Here is a 12,976-nt window from a genome sequence, read left to right on the forward strand (position 1 = left end):
TTAGAAAAACTATTTGAAACAAAGAGGAATTTTGCAAATTAAGGACAGCAAAGGTTTCTGTAAAAGGCACAATAAAATTCTTTACTAAGAGGTTGGTATATTCTTGGAAGGTACAAAGATAGGAGGAAAAGCCATTCCCCTTGTTCCAGCTGCTTCTAAAAGTATTTGCAATCTCTTTTTCTTGGAAAATTTTCAGGGACAGGAACATTAAGGCTGTTGTCTCTGCTGCATGTTACATGAGAGCTTTCAGTATTCCCTCTATTACAATGATAAATATCGTCATGGCAGTGAGAGGTTCCCCCACATCACTCTGCTATCCATGCATTACACCAGTCTATGGACCAACGAGGTGTATTTCCTGATTTAATGATAAATCTGGCAGCCTAATGGATTTTAGATTAGACCAGTCCACTCTCACGTCAGTACATAGTCTTCAATAACTGTCTGAGTCTGAAGATGTTCGGTACTGAGCTACTGTCTCCAGACACTTAATATGCAATTTCTGTAGGCTATGATACTTACATGGTCCACAACAAATTCAGAGGTGCCTTTTCCTTTAACCATTACTGCTGTTTTCTTGTGGCCCCATTTGTGATTTTAATTTGTAAAGCTCAATTAAGCCATCATCCCCAAAGTTGCATGACATTGCACAGCTGCAAAAGATGAGTTACGGATTTCTTTCATCTTAACAGATTCAAAACACTAACTTCAAGGATCAGAAATTTTGAGCTTTTAAAACGGATACAGATACTTGCAAAAAGAAGCTGAGCCCAATGTAACTTTCTTTAACAATTACTACCCTGTGCAACTTCAGTGATGTCAACAGAATCAAGAGGGAGGTAAATCAGTGTGTGGTTTTGGCAGCTTTCCCTTTTCTGCCAATTAGAACAATTAGACTCTAAATTTCACATTGAGCTAAAAGAAATTAGCAGTGTTGTCTTGGTCAAACATTCAAGTAAATGGCACTTGCAGCATTAATAATAATTGCAGTTTTTCAGGGTATCAATATCACATTCCCATTGGCTCATTTTCCTATGCTTACTACAGTGAATGTATTTTGATGAGTGACATCTGCTTTCTCTGTGTCAAAGAAGAGAGTTGGGTTTCAGCTGCTAAAGCAGCAGGCTGACAAAGCAGTTGGACTCACCTTCCCTAGAGAAGATTTCAAGTGCTTCTGGGAGGCACTGGTGTACAGAGGAGTAGAGCAGGTGCGAGGAAATGGAAAGAGGACAACTGATTTCAGACAGATGGGTAAAAGGTAGACTTGGGCTCCTCACTAAGGAAGAAAACACATCTCAACCCTTTGTCTATTCTTAAATGGCTCATAAGGAGTAAATTTTAAAAAGTATACTATAGCCATGACAAGGCTCTTGGTAAGGAAACAAAGACTTTCTTGAGGGGAGGTAGGCTGTACTCTAATTTCTATCTACAGCCACTATGTTATAAATAAGCACAGACCACAGGATTTCTCATGTTCTTTAATGCTAGCTGAAGGTGACACAATAGGTGAAATTCAATTAAAAATGGAAGCAATATATTTTGATATGTAATAATTTTCCCTTAAAATAGTTTGTGAGAGATGCTTTTTCAATACTGTAGATGTGCAAACAATACTGTCAAACATCTGGTATGCCAACTCCTAGCTCTGTTGACCTCTTTGAGACCAGGTCAGACTAAATCCAGGTGTTTCCAGAAAATGTCTTTCTGTGCTGGATGGGAATAATGAGAAGTGGAAAGCCAGAGATACAGTGGCAGCACACAGGAAAGGATGCAGCTTTGAGCAGCCACAGACTCAAGAGCCATTCTTTGAGAGGAGTTAGAGTCCACTGAAGTCACTTAGAGTCCCCTGGGAATTTTGCTACTAACATAGACAAGACTTTAATTGTCTCTAAAATTTTGTCAAATAAGCAAAGACAGTTGGCTTCAAAAGAGCTTCAGCATTATGTTTCAGATGCAACAATCCTAGGTGGGGCTTGAAATCATTTTAGATTACAATTTCAGGTGGAAACTGTAAACTCTTTTTTCCATTTAAGAGCAAGTTTCCTTATATAAAGTACTCTCTTCCATTTGAACATTGCATGAAACTCCATGTTTCCAACACACCATAGTAAGTTTTTTACAGCTCAATACGTTTCTAGGAATTAAACATCCCACATCCTTACAGTGACTTACACACCATGAATAAGGACATGTAAGAATAGACTGAAGCAGAAAGGTGTCAAGGAGTAAGAAAACTAGGAAATGCAAATATTTTACCTTGTCTTACTATCAGCAGATTGTTTTCAGAGAAACCACAAGCTACACAAATACAAAACAAAGTATAAATACTAACCGTTCTTATTTTTTGTCTGTACTCAACATGCCTAAGGGAATATTTAAGCAAACATTAACAAGTGATCTTAAGTAAAATGACATCTTGTGGTTTTTTTGGTTTTCTAAAATGCCACATGAACTTCTTATGCAGTGGACCAGTCACAAGAAGCCACATCAGGTAAAAGAGGAAGGATTAACTTTCTGTTCAGCTACTTGCACAGCCTATCTCAAAAGCAAAAATAACACCCCAAGTATATCTGAAGATAGCATATTTCTGAAGAAAAGCATATTTCTGTCTTCAAAGGAAGCACTACTTAGTCTCCTACCAAACTACATAAATTGTCAGTAAAGCCAGTGCAACAGCAGCACATCAAATCTACGGACCCTGGCTGCAGAGCCACCAGCCCTGTCCATATGAGCACTGCTGCATGCACATGTTGGTCCAGGGCATTGTGCACCAGCCTGCTCAGTCCAAAGGACAGTCTCATTATTCTTCCATTTTTAAGTTAAAAAGCTAACTAAATCTATATTGCACAAAAAAGTCCTCTGTAGTACATTTTTTTTCTCTAAGTTCAATAAGAAAAGTATTGTATCAAGTGGTAGTAGCTAGGTAGTCTTTATTGGGCTCATAAAAGATTATGATTTTGCCCTATTCTCTATATAAGTGAATTTCTTAAAATATCATTTTTAAAACGACACTTCTTCTTCTCATGATAGTGTTTCTTTAATATATTAACTTTCCCACATCCCATACTTTGATGGTTCGGCAATTTTCTAGTTCATTTTACATCATTTTTTGACAAAACAATACCAACAGTTCAGTAGGTGCTGCACTGCATTTTGCAATTTACGTTTCTTTTTGAAATACCCACTTACTGAATAGCTTTAGCAACTAACAAAATTCTTCAATTTCAAAGCCAAAAGAATCCCATTAAGCACTAAACTCCTGAGGAAGGCGGAAGGACTAGTGATATTGACTGTTGAGGGTAGATTTTGGTTTTAACACTAGTAAAGCTTTTTTAAAACCAGTAATACATTGCAATTAACCGGTTTCATGCATAACCTACCATATGGATTTTTGTACATTTGATGCTTTGACATACAGATGTGTACACTTACTTGTAGATATGTGAATACAGGCATGTAAATATATAACTGTGGAATATGTTGACACATATACACAGGCACATAGATACATGCACATCAGTCACCACTATTAATTTTCTGTCTGATTAAACTATAATGAACAAGGAAATACAGTGGAAAGTCACCACTATGAAATTAAATATATTCTTATGTGACTGATAAGATGCAATAACTAAGCTGAGTAGAACCCTGGTGAAGGCACATAAACCTTGCTAACATAAATTCTTTCTGTTAACAGTGAAGTGAACTGCTAATAGGATCACTCTCAGTCTGTGATTTATCGTAACTTTGCATCAGTAATAGTATGATAACTAACTTTTATAAATTATGAACTCCTCTTACATTCTCACTTTGGAAAAAATTTACACTCTTAAAAAGAGCACTTGTCTAAAACTAGGGACATAAGCAGAGCTGCAGATCCAATTTTTTTAAAAATTCACCCCATTTAACTCCTAATACCTGTCCATCCATTGGAGACAATCTTTCCCACTTGAGATGGGAGCAATTTCACTTTGCTTCAGTACGAAGCAAAATACCTTAGGTTAATATTTTCTTTAGTTTGGCTGTGGTACTTTTCTTCAACTTCCACTTGAGAGAAAAATCTAATGGTTGAGGACTGCACCTTCCTCTGCACCAGACATAACTGGACTTTTGCAAGAAACAAGCACTGCAAAATCAAGTTCTGCAAACCTTTCAAATAATATGTTTTGATTCTAGCATGGACAAAGAATGTTAAACTCTCTCCAGCCTTAATATTTAGTAGTAAATACAACTCCTTTACAGTCCATATGAGATTATTTTAAATAATGGACTAATTTCTTTAAATTCTTAAATAAACTAATTCTCTTTAAATTCTTTAAAATGCTCTTTAAACATGGACTAATTGTTTTATTAAATACTTGTGTCAAAGAGCAAGGTCAGCTTCGGAGTAAGAAGCTGCCCCAAGAAAAGGGCACTAGAACTAGCCACCTAAAGAATGGTACCAAGAGAAGAGCATGATAGCCATCTGATATGAGAGAGGAAGGTAGGCATGTTTAAATTTGCTTCAGTCTCTTCTATTGGTAGTATTTGGGTGAGTGGAAATAACAGCTACAGAGTATTTGTTATTTCACTACAATTTACATGATGGTTTGGTTGTATGAACTACAGAAATATATGAACATGTATTTTCATAAACAATACATATGACAGAATCTTAATTTATTTCATGAACAGAAATGTTTGTCTCTTTACTCTAATCCCTATTATCCCAACAAGCAACTATATTGATAATTTTGGTTTGGTTATTGTCCTGGTAAATCACAGCATTACAGAAGGGGTAGGTTTGTAAGGATCCAGAGTAATGCACCGTAATATTTATGTTACTTATGGAAAATAAATATTGTCATAATTTCTATTTCTTCTAGACAGGATAAAATACCTGGCTACTGAATAACAAGGATGTTTCCAATTTCTTTCATTATTTGAAGCAATCAATGTAAAAGAGAAAAAATTCAAGAACTAAAATAAATCCTGTGAAGAGTCTGCCTTAGTGGCACTCATTTTAGAACTGTCTGCCTTTGCACTTGGATTTATAAATGCTAATTATCAAGGTCATCACAGATTTGGGTGGTATTTTAGGTTTTTTCTTTGCTTTTCTATTAACCTGAGAAATAGAAGTGTTCTTTCTAAAATTATTATTCTAAAATTATAGAATATCTCAGAACTATACTAGATCTGTCCAGACACTCTTTTAACCAATTTCCCTTTTCTTAATTTTCAGAGGTTACAAGAATCAACTGATGTAGGAACTGCATTGAGAGATTAAAATGCTGTTCCCCACAACTAATATGTCCCTCCACTGCAACCTTTACTTTCCAAAGTATTAGTAACTTCTTTGGAAAACACCCACATTTGTTTTCCTATTCATTAAGGTATTTTTGCACAAAAAGTAATTCTCCTGCAACCAATATCCTTGAAGTAACTTTAACATAATTAATAAATCTAGCTTCAACATAGACCTGGGGTTTCTTCATGCCTACAGTTTACCAGGTAATTCTGGCTACAGATCTCGAATCAGTGACAGGTGAATCATCTAACTAAAGGAAATACCTTTGGATAAAGCTAAGCCAGCAAAATGACTTTTGCTGCTACGGCAGTGGGCTACCATTAGGGATAGAGAGAAACTAACAAAAACTTTCTCTCACATGCCAGGATTGTCACTGACACAATGATAATTGGCCTACAAGAGGTGATAAGAGTACAGAAAAATGGTAATATCACAGCCTTCACCTCTGCGCTCTCCTCCCTTGTGTCTTTAATATGTCCCTCCAAACAGGTTATCTACAGCAGTGATGAGGAGTTCTCATTTTGGAGAAAGATAGAGAATGGAGATCTCATGTGCATGTCAGGTGATTAAGTCTCACTGCATACACTGTCATAACAGTGAGTGGAGAGAAGTAAAACACCCCTCCAAAAATAAACAGAGCAAATATGGTGCCCAACCAACTCTGACTTCCCAAAACAAACAAGCAACTGAAATTATACATCTGCAGGACAAAGGTGCCACCAAAACAGAAAGGTAGACAGGTAGGTATCAACTGTCTCTGAGCACAGGATACACATACCAGTTTTTAATAAATTCAGTTGAAGGTGGGTATGAAATTATTCCAGGATTTAAAGAATGCTGTTCTCTACACATGTGTGATATAGCAAAATACATGACAGCTGTTTGAATTGAAACCAGGGAGAAGGAGATTTAGAATGTTCTTGGATTGAAAAGACAACCAGGGCAATTTAGTGGACATTATTGAAAGCAAAAATAGTCTGATGAAGCCAATAGACTTTTAGCATTATAAAGAATTCAAAATACTACTAGAAATGTTACAAGTGGCATAGATCAGTATAGAAATTACAAGCTGAAAATTAACAAAAAGATATCTTTGAGTTGTACCTGATTTGACAACTATCATGCGGAAATACACAGGTTAACATGCAGGAGAAAATGATAACGATTGCATGATTTTGAAGACAATTGGCAAAAACCCACAGAGCATGCATGTATGATAGAGACAAAGTACCACTAGCAAAGAAAAATTATTCAAAGAAGGAGTAAACACCTTCATAAAAGAATATTTTTGGCACTATCTTCAACCAGACAACTTTGAAAGATACAAAGATTTTTATTTGGATGACAATATTTTGAACAAGAATGGGGTGAAAAGCAAGAGCTCATGGCCAGAAATTTCTGAGCAAGAATCTGTACTTTCAAAGGCTAAAGGTAAGCACACATGTTACATTGTAGAGAGCAAAAACAACAAACCTAGGCAAGAAGTTAACTGGGGGAGCTGATTTCACAATGAGGCTCTGACTGACCAGCTCTACCAGATACACAAAGGGTATTTTGATGCTATGGAATGAGCCCTGGAATGAGGAACACATGTAAAGAACTGGTGATTTACAGACAAACTGTTGCGAATGAAAATCCTGGATAACACAACCAGTGTTATATCTCTTTGCTAGTATTTGCATCAGTATTTGCACTCTTCATATTTTCTATGGGAGCATGAGTGATAACATTTCTGGCATAATTACTCTAGAATGCTATTATCTAAGCACAGAAGTAATAAAGCTAAAAAGTACCTACTGAATAAGTCTTTACAACTTTTTAGTATTGAAAGGAACACAGAATTAACTAAAATGGATCTTAAGCAGTCTCTGTCTTTTACTAAAAATTCTCAGCAAACTCTCCTTCCTTCCGAGGTAGATTTTTTTTTTTCTCTTCCAGCAGTGGAAGATCTGCAAGCTAAGGTCAAAGCTCAAAAAGATTCAGCAGTTGTAGACACTCTCTAGAATACTGGACAATTAATTGCTAAAGCTTTTGTTCAGAATGAAACAAACTTAGAGCAGTGCCTACACCCCACATCACCAAGGAGTCAATGTTCAGTGCAACATTGGGTATTTCAGGATGTACATTTATTGTATGTGAAAAGATATCTCAGATAAGGGCTGGAAATACCCTGAACTGGCCTAAAATGAAAGGCCAGAATTGGAAAGTTCAGAGTTATCCCATATGCCAAAAACTACAATGAATAAGTCAACACAGGCAGTATAAAATATTGACACTGCAGCTCTAAGTAGGATAGATTTGTTTATGTTGCTTGGAAAAAAAAATACACTTCTTTTAGATTAATATTCTCATTCTGCTGAGGCAGCACCTCCTAATAAAATGACATCTAAGCTTCTGGTGGTGTATATGCTTCTGGTGGTGTATTTTTACCAGATAGAGCACAGCTGACAGTAATATCCAATAAAGGACAACTTATTAAGCAAAAGTTCTAAGTAATCAAGCAATTTAAAAGTTTTATTCTCAAGAATAATGGATTTAATGACAACAGTAATGCAGATACTGAAAAGGGCACCTAGTTAGATTCCAATCCATGTTATAACAGTGCAGTATCACTACTTTCTTTAATCAATGCAGGCAACTGGTGGCAATTTTTAAAGTCCTACCAAAAAACACACACGGAACAAAATTAATAGATAATAATTAACAATGTTAATAATATTATAATTTATTTAATGGGAGTTTAATATTATAATTTATTTAATGGGGTTCCTTCCCATTGCCACTATATATAATGCTGTCTTCATAGTGGGAAACATTAATTGTAAGCCTTTAAAAATGCAAGTGAAAATCCTGGAATTGCTGGGTACTGTAATATGGGAGGAATAGGGCACCCTATTTCAGTTTCAGAAAGGAAAAAGATAAGAGCCGTCAAATTTACTTCTTTGCTTAATGAGACTGAGGGCAAATAACAATAACGCAATATTTGGACAACTGAACATCAAAACACATGCAGTACAAGAAAATGGATTTTCTGGCTTTGCTCAGTGCTGGAGTCAACTTCTCAAGTCTAAGTAATAGCACCAAACATCTCAAATTCTAACTGGATTAAGTAATAGAATCATTATCAGGTTGCTTCTTTATAACTTGAAGTTGTGTTGAATGCTAACTTGTTTATTTAACAGAACTGTTACAGAAACGTGGAAAAAATGGCATTATGGACCAAATGTCCAAGTTTCAAAACCAAAGAACCAGGACTATAAAAGCTCTTCTATTTGAAGAAAGAACTATCAGATAAGGTGTAATTTTTGAAAGCAACTGATCAAGGATAAACTTATTTTCCAGACTGCTGTGTGCTCTTCATCCATAGTCAAGGATGTTGCATTGGACTCTGTCTTCTGTCAGAGGAACAACACTCCTAAAATGATAATTTACACTCATTCAGAATTGAAATGCAGGGTTTATTACTCAAGAGCCTGGCAGCTGAACAGCAATATGCGGATCTACCCTGTGAACAGTATGTACTGTAGGCAGAATTGTTAGAATGAAGGAAGACTAAAGATAAAGCCAAGACTCCTGGTGAGATCTATCAGATGCTTATTAGCACAAGAGATTTCAAAAGCTACATGACAGAAGGGATAAAACAGCTGAAAATAATCTCATATAGTGTACAGTCAAGAAGGAGACACAGAAATACCAGTGCTATGTGTGAATATAAGCTAAACATTTGTAAAAGCAGTTCAGCTGAACAACTGATGTAAAAAGAAGACGAAAGTACTGACCTACTTCACAGCTCTTCGTGTTCCAACTACCTCATACAAGCTTTAAGGCTAACAGGTCATCTTCATCCTCATTCATTCAAAATCATCCTCCAACTTTCCCTTTCTCTTCATCTGCCAAGAAACCTGCAAGGCGATTATTAATGTAATGCAATGTGGAAAAGCAGTTGAATGAAACAGTGTCACTGCATTCCAAGTATGGTGGAAATTTCTTCCAAGAATCTCTATCAAGTCACCTTTGATATTTATAGTAGATTTGCAGCTCCTTCCCCCCAGTTAGCAAACTTCTGTGCATATCTACTGAAGAAGAAAGAAAGGGAAAAAAGTGCTTTTGCCTCAGGATAAATGAAAACCTATTTCAGTTATGGTTGCTCTTGACAGTGTCTGGTGTGATAGGAACTTACTGAAGACCAAGTTCTCAGCAACATACATGGGGAGAGTGACCTTTGAGCGCAACAATAGTTTTGTTAGGATGTTAATTAAAATCCATATTGATCCACAGAGGAAAGAATACAATAGAAAATTGGGATATACTATGTCTGGTGCTGGAAAGTCATTCATAAGACTACTTAGGCTTCACACAAAACACAGTGCTATCACTGACACAGTAAAGGGCCCAAAAACTAAGTAAATCTCATGGCCATGACAGTACTAGGGTCACTTGAAAGACAAGGTGGGGATCTATGATTCTATTCTAACTCAGTGGCATAAAGCAAAGAGTAGATAAAAAATGGGACATGTATTGCTTGTTTATAAAGACTTTAAGGGAGAAGTGACTTAAGCAAAATCCTTTAATGGAATATTCAATAAAAGCAGTATGTCAACAACTTTGTATAAAAGCTCCTGCACAAAATAGTCAGAATCAGATATATTTGCCCTATGTTGTTTTGTATTTTTTTTCTTTTTACATAATATATCACCACAAATATTGATGTATTTCAATTATACACAATGTACTATTTTAATCTCTGCTGGAGAATAAACAGTAAGTACCTTTTCAAAAACAAAACACAATCCATCCCAATATTTAAATGGGAAGATAACAAAATTCTGTGTCACAGGGATTCAGACTTTCATATGATATTTCTCAGTTTAACTACCTAATTTTCAAGTACCTACAAGCGAACTATACATATAATGCACAGAATTTACATTATTTGCCCTTCTCTGAATAGCTGCAAAAGACAGAAGGTTTTGCTCTTATATAACCACGATATATACAGTAAAGAATTAAAACATATGGTAGAAACTGCAAGGTCCAAATTGTTAATCCAACAAATGGATGACCAGAAAATGCAGCATGTATTTACAGTGTTGATTAGGGCAAGAGAATTGAGAACATCCTGAAACACATGGAGCCCAGCAATGCAATATACCCAACCAATATTTATCGCTGCCTCTCTAGAAGCAATTTCCATTTTGATGTGTTCTCTCACACATGATGTTCTGAAACAGTTAAGTAACATGAAAAATACAGGTTCAAGACTGTATCTGTCACAGATGAAAATACAGCATTTATGCAGCATTACATAATAAAGCCTCTGGCTGACAGACCCAAGGTCCTCACAGGACTGCCACAAATCTACATTTTGTCATATGTGAGAGATTTTTACATTTGCTTATGAGAATTAAAAAGAATCCCCATTAATAACCAAAACAAAACCCACATAGTTATTGAGTCTAAAGGGCTGAGGAAAATTAACATTGACATTTGGTTGCAGCAAAGGTCATCTATTAGTTCACAAAAAACTGCCTGGAAAGCCACCTATTTTAACCAATGTTTTATAGGCAAATCAAGGACCATGTTAAAACTGGGGTGCGGGGGGGAAGGGTGGGCAATAGTGAGGGTAGATCTATATTTGTTCTGAACTTAAATGACAGCAGAATTGTGAGGAGGGAAAAAATGGTGGCAGTTCTTTGCACACTTATTTTAGAAACTAGGGATGAATTAACCCCATCAAACTGTTTACCTAACCAGTATATCTACCTAAATTTTCTACTATGATAATATAAGTGAAATTAACACTGATTTTTGCCAAATAAATAATTTTTGTGGAGATAATCAATGCTAAGCATGAACCCAACAAATTTAGGGAAGAAATCATACAGCATGCTATCAGCAGCAAGAGATGAATGGACTGATGATCCTAGAGGTCTCTCCCACTCTTGTTTTCCCAAACTATTAGATAGCAATTTTCACTAGTAGCTTAATCAAGTTTTGGACATGTGTATTTAGAGTTGAAACATGAATGCATCCTCTCAGTACATGATCCAGACTATAAAATGATTATTTCTGCTCAAGTCCTGCACACCACCATAGCCATCCCTTTCTCTAATGCATTAATCTAATGGTACAATTAGTCCAGTTAAGGATTAGACATTATATTCACAATTTTACAAGAATTCTCCTACCCCTAAGTATCAGAGAATGCAAAAAATACATCACACTCACATGTCTTAGCAGGTAAACATTAAATATTTTCTACCACCATATATAAAAATTATCATGAAGAGATACTGCTACAAAAAGTTGTACCTAACCCAATATTTTGATACCTCTAGATAAATGTGTAGATGTAAATTGGTAAATTTGTAGATAAAAATATAAATATACACATAGCTATTCACGTCTGTAGATGCTGCCACGTGATTCTGGAATAGTACATTTGACAAACCCACACAAAAAAAAGGAGCCAAATACTCCATAATTTACTAGTAGCACACACTTTTTTAGAATGCTTTATCAGGTCCTGATTTAACCTACCTGACATCCCTATAGAGTTGGAAAGTATAAACTAATTTTCAAGGGACTGAAAGCGAAGTAAACAAAAAAAATTCAAAAAGGCATCACATCCCAGGTCTTTCAGCTTTTAATAGTGAACTCTAATCCACTAAAAAGCTACAGGTCTTATTTTGGGCTATTATCTTCAGTTTTTGACCACTTTTTCATGGAAATCTCTCAATCCCCCAATCCCATGAAGAAAACAATATATTCAATCTAAGGAAACCACTTGTGCTTTTTAATAGCCTTACCTGACAAAGAAAAGGTCTTGTAAAAGATGAGATACATAAATGGAAAACCATTCAACATTTGAGAAAGATGACTAAATTCACTACCTTAGTGTAAATTTTTACTTCCTAGGTTTGTTTTTTGAGGGTTTTTTTAAAAAGGCCATTCATGAAATATTAGAGATGCCTGTCTTACATTAATGTTGTGTCCTCTGACATCCACTCAGTGAAAGATAAAAAGATGGCATTAAGTTTTAGCAGTGAAGTGAAATGTTGCATGGTGCAAGGTGACCCAGTCTCATTTAACAGATTACCAAAATATAATCAAATAAAACCTATGATCCTTACACTGGCAAAAACAGTGCAGCAAGAGGACAAATGTGATTTTAAAAACTTAAAAGACCAATTGAAATGAATCATGTATATTTTTACAATGTAAGTGAGTCCTCTGCAGCTATCCAGTCCTTGTAAGAACATCCATATTGAGGGCAAATTTAAGTACAGGCAGGTTCAGCTTTCCCTACAAATTTTTCCTGCCACCACATCTAAGTCAAAGCAAATATCCTAAACTCAATTAAGCTGTTTGATTACACTAAAAATAGTCCTTGCTCTTCATCTTATTCTAAGTATCTGTCAGCAGATAACTCATAGTTCACAGGGAATGTATTGTTTCCCTGCATTAATCCACAGCTAGGGGAAATAAAACCCTCACACCAGTCTGGTGATATGTGTACAATTCAATTATACCACAATAAACTGTTGTGGGTTAAGATTACCAATAGAAATCTTTAGGAAGTACAAATTTTGTGAAACACATCTAGACTTAATTGGTAAAATTCTTTTCACACAGCTTGATTTTGATTGCTACCATGATTTCCATAAACCTTTCTCTAAAGTGTTTTCT

General features: G+C 35.6%; 1 protein-coding gene across 10 annotated transcripts in view; it reads right to left on the reverse strand.

The window, feature by feature from the left end:
- The window catches only part of FIGN (fidgetin, microtubule severing factor), a 127,206-nt gene that overhangs the window by 56,372 nt on the left and 57,858 nt on the right, over window positions 1-12,976 (reverse strand). For 2 of the 10 annotated variants that reach the window (XM_085584325.1, XM_085584323.1), the window contains one exon: window positions 9,067-9,189. The exons of the other annotated variants lie outside the window; for them this stretch is intronic. The gene's annotated coding sequence lies outside the window, so the exon portion shown is untranslated. The remainder of the gene's footprint in view (window positions 1-9,066; window positions 9,190-12,976) is intronic. 10 annotated transcript variants of the gene reach the window in all.

The sequence above is a fragment of the Lonchura striata genome, chromosome 7 (assembly GCF_050655825.1).
Source record: "Lonchura striata isolate lonStrDom1 chromosome 7, ASM5065582v1, whole genome shotgun sequence".
Lineage (NCBI taxonomy): Eukaryota > Metazoa > Chordata > Aves > Passeriformes > Estrildidae > Lonchura > Lonchura striata.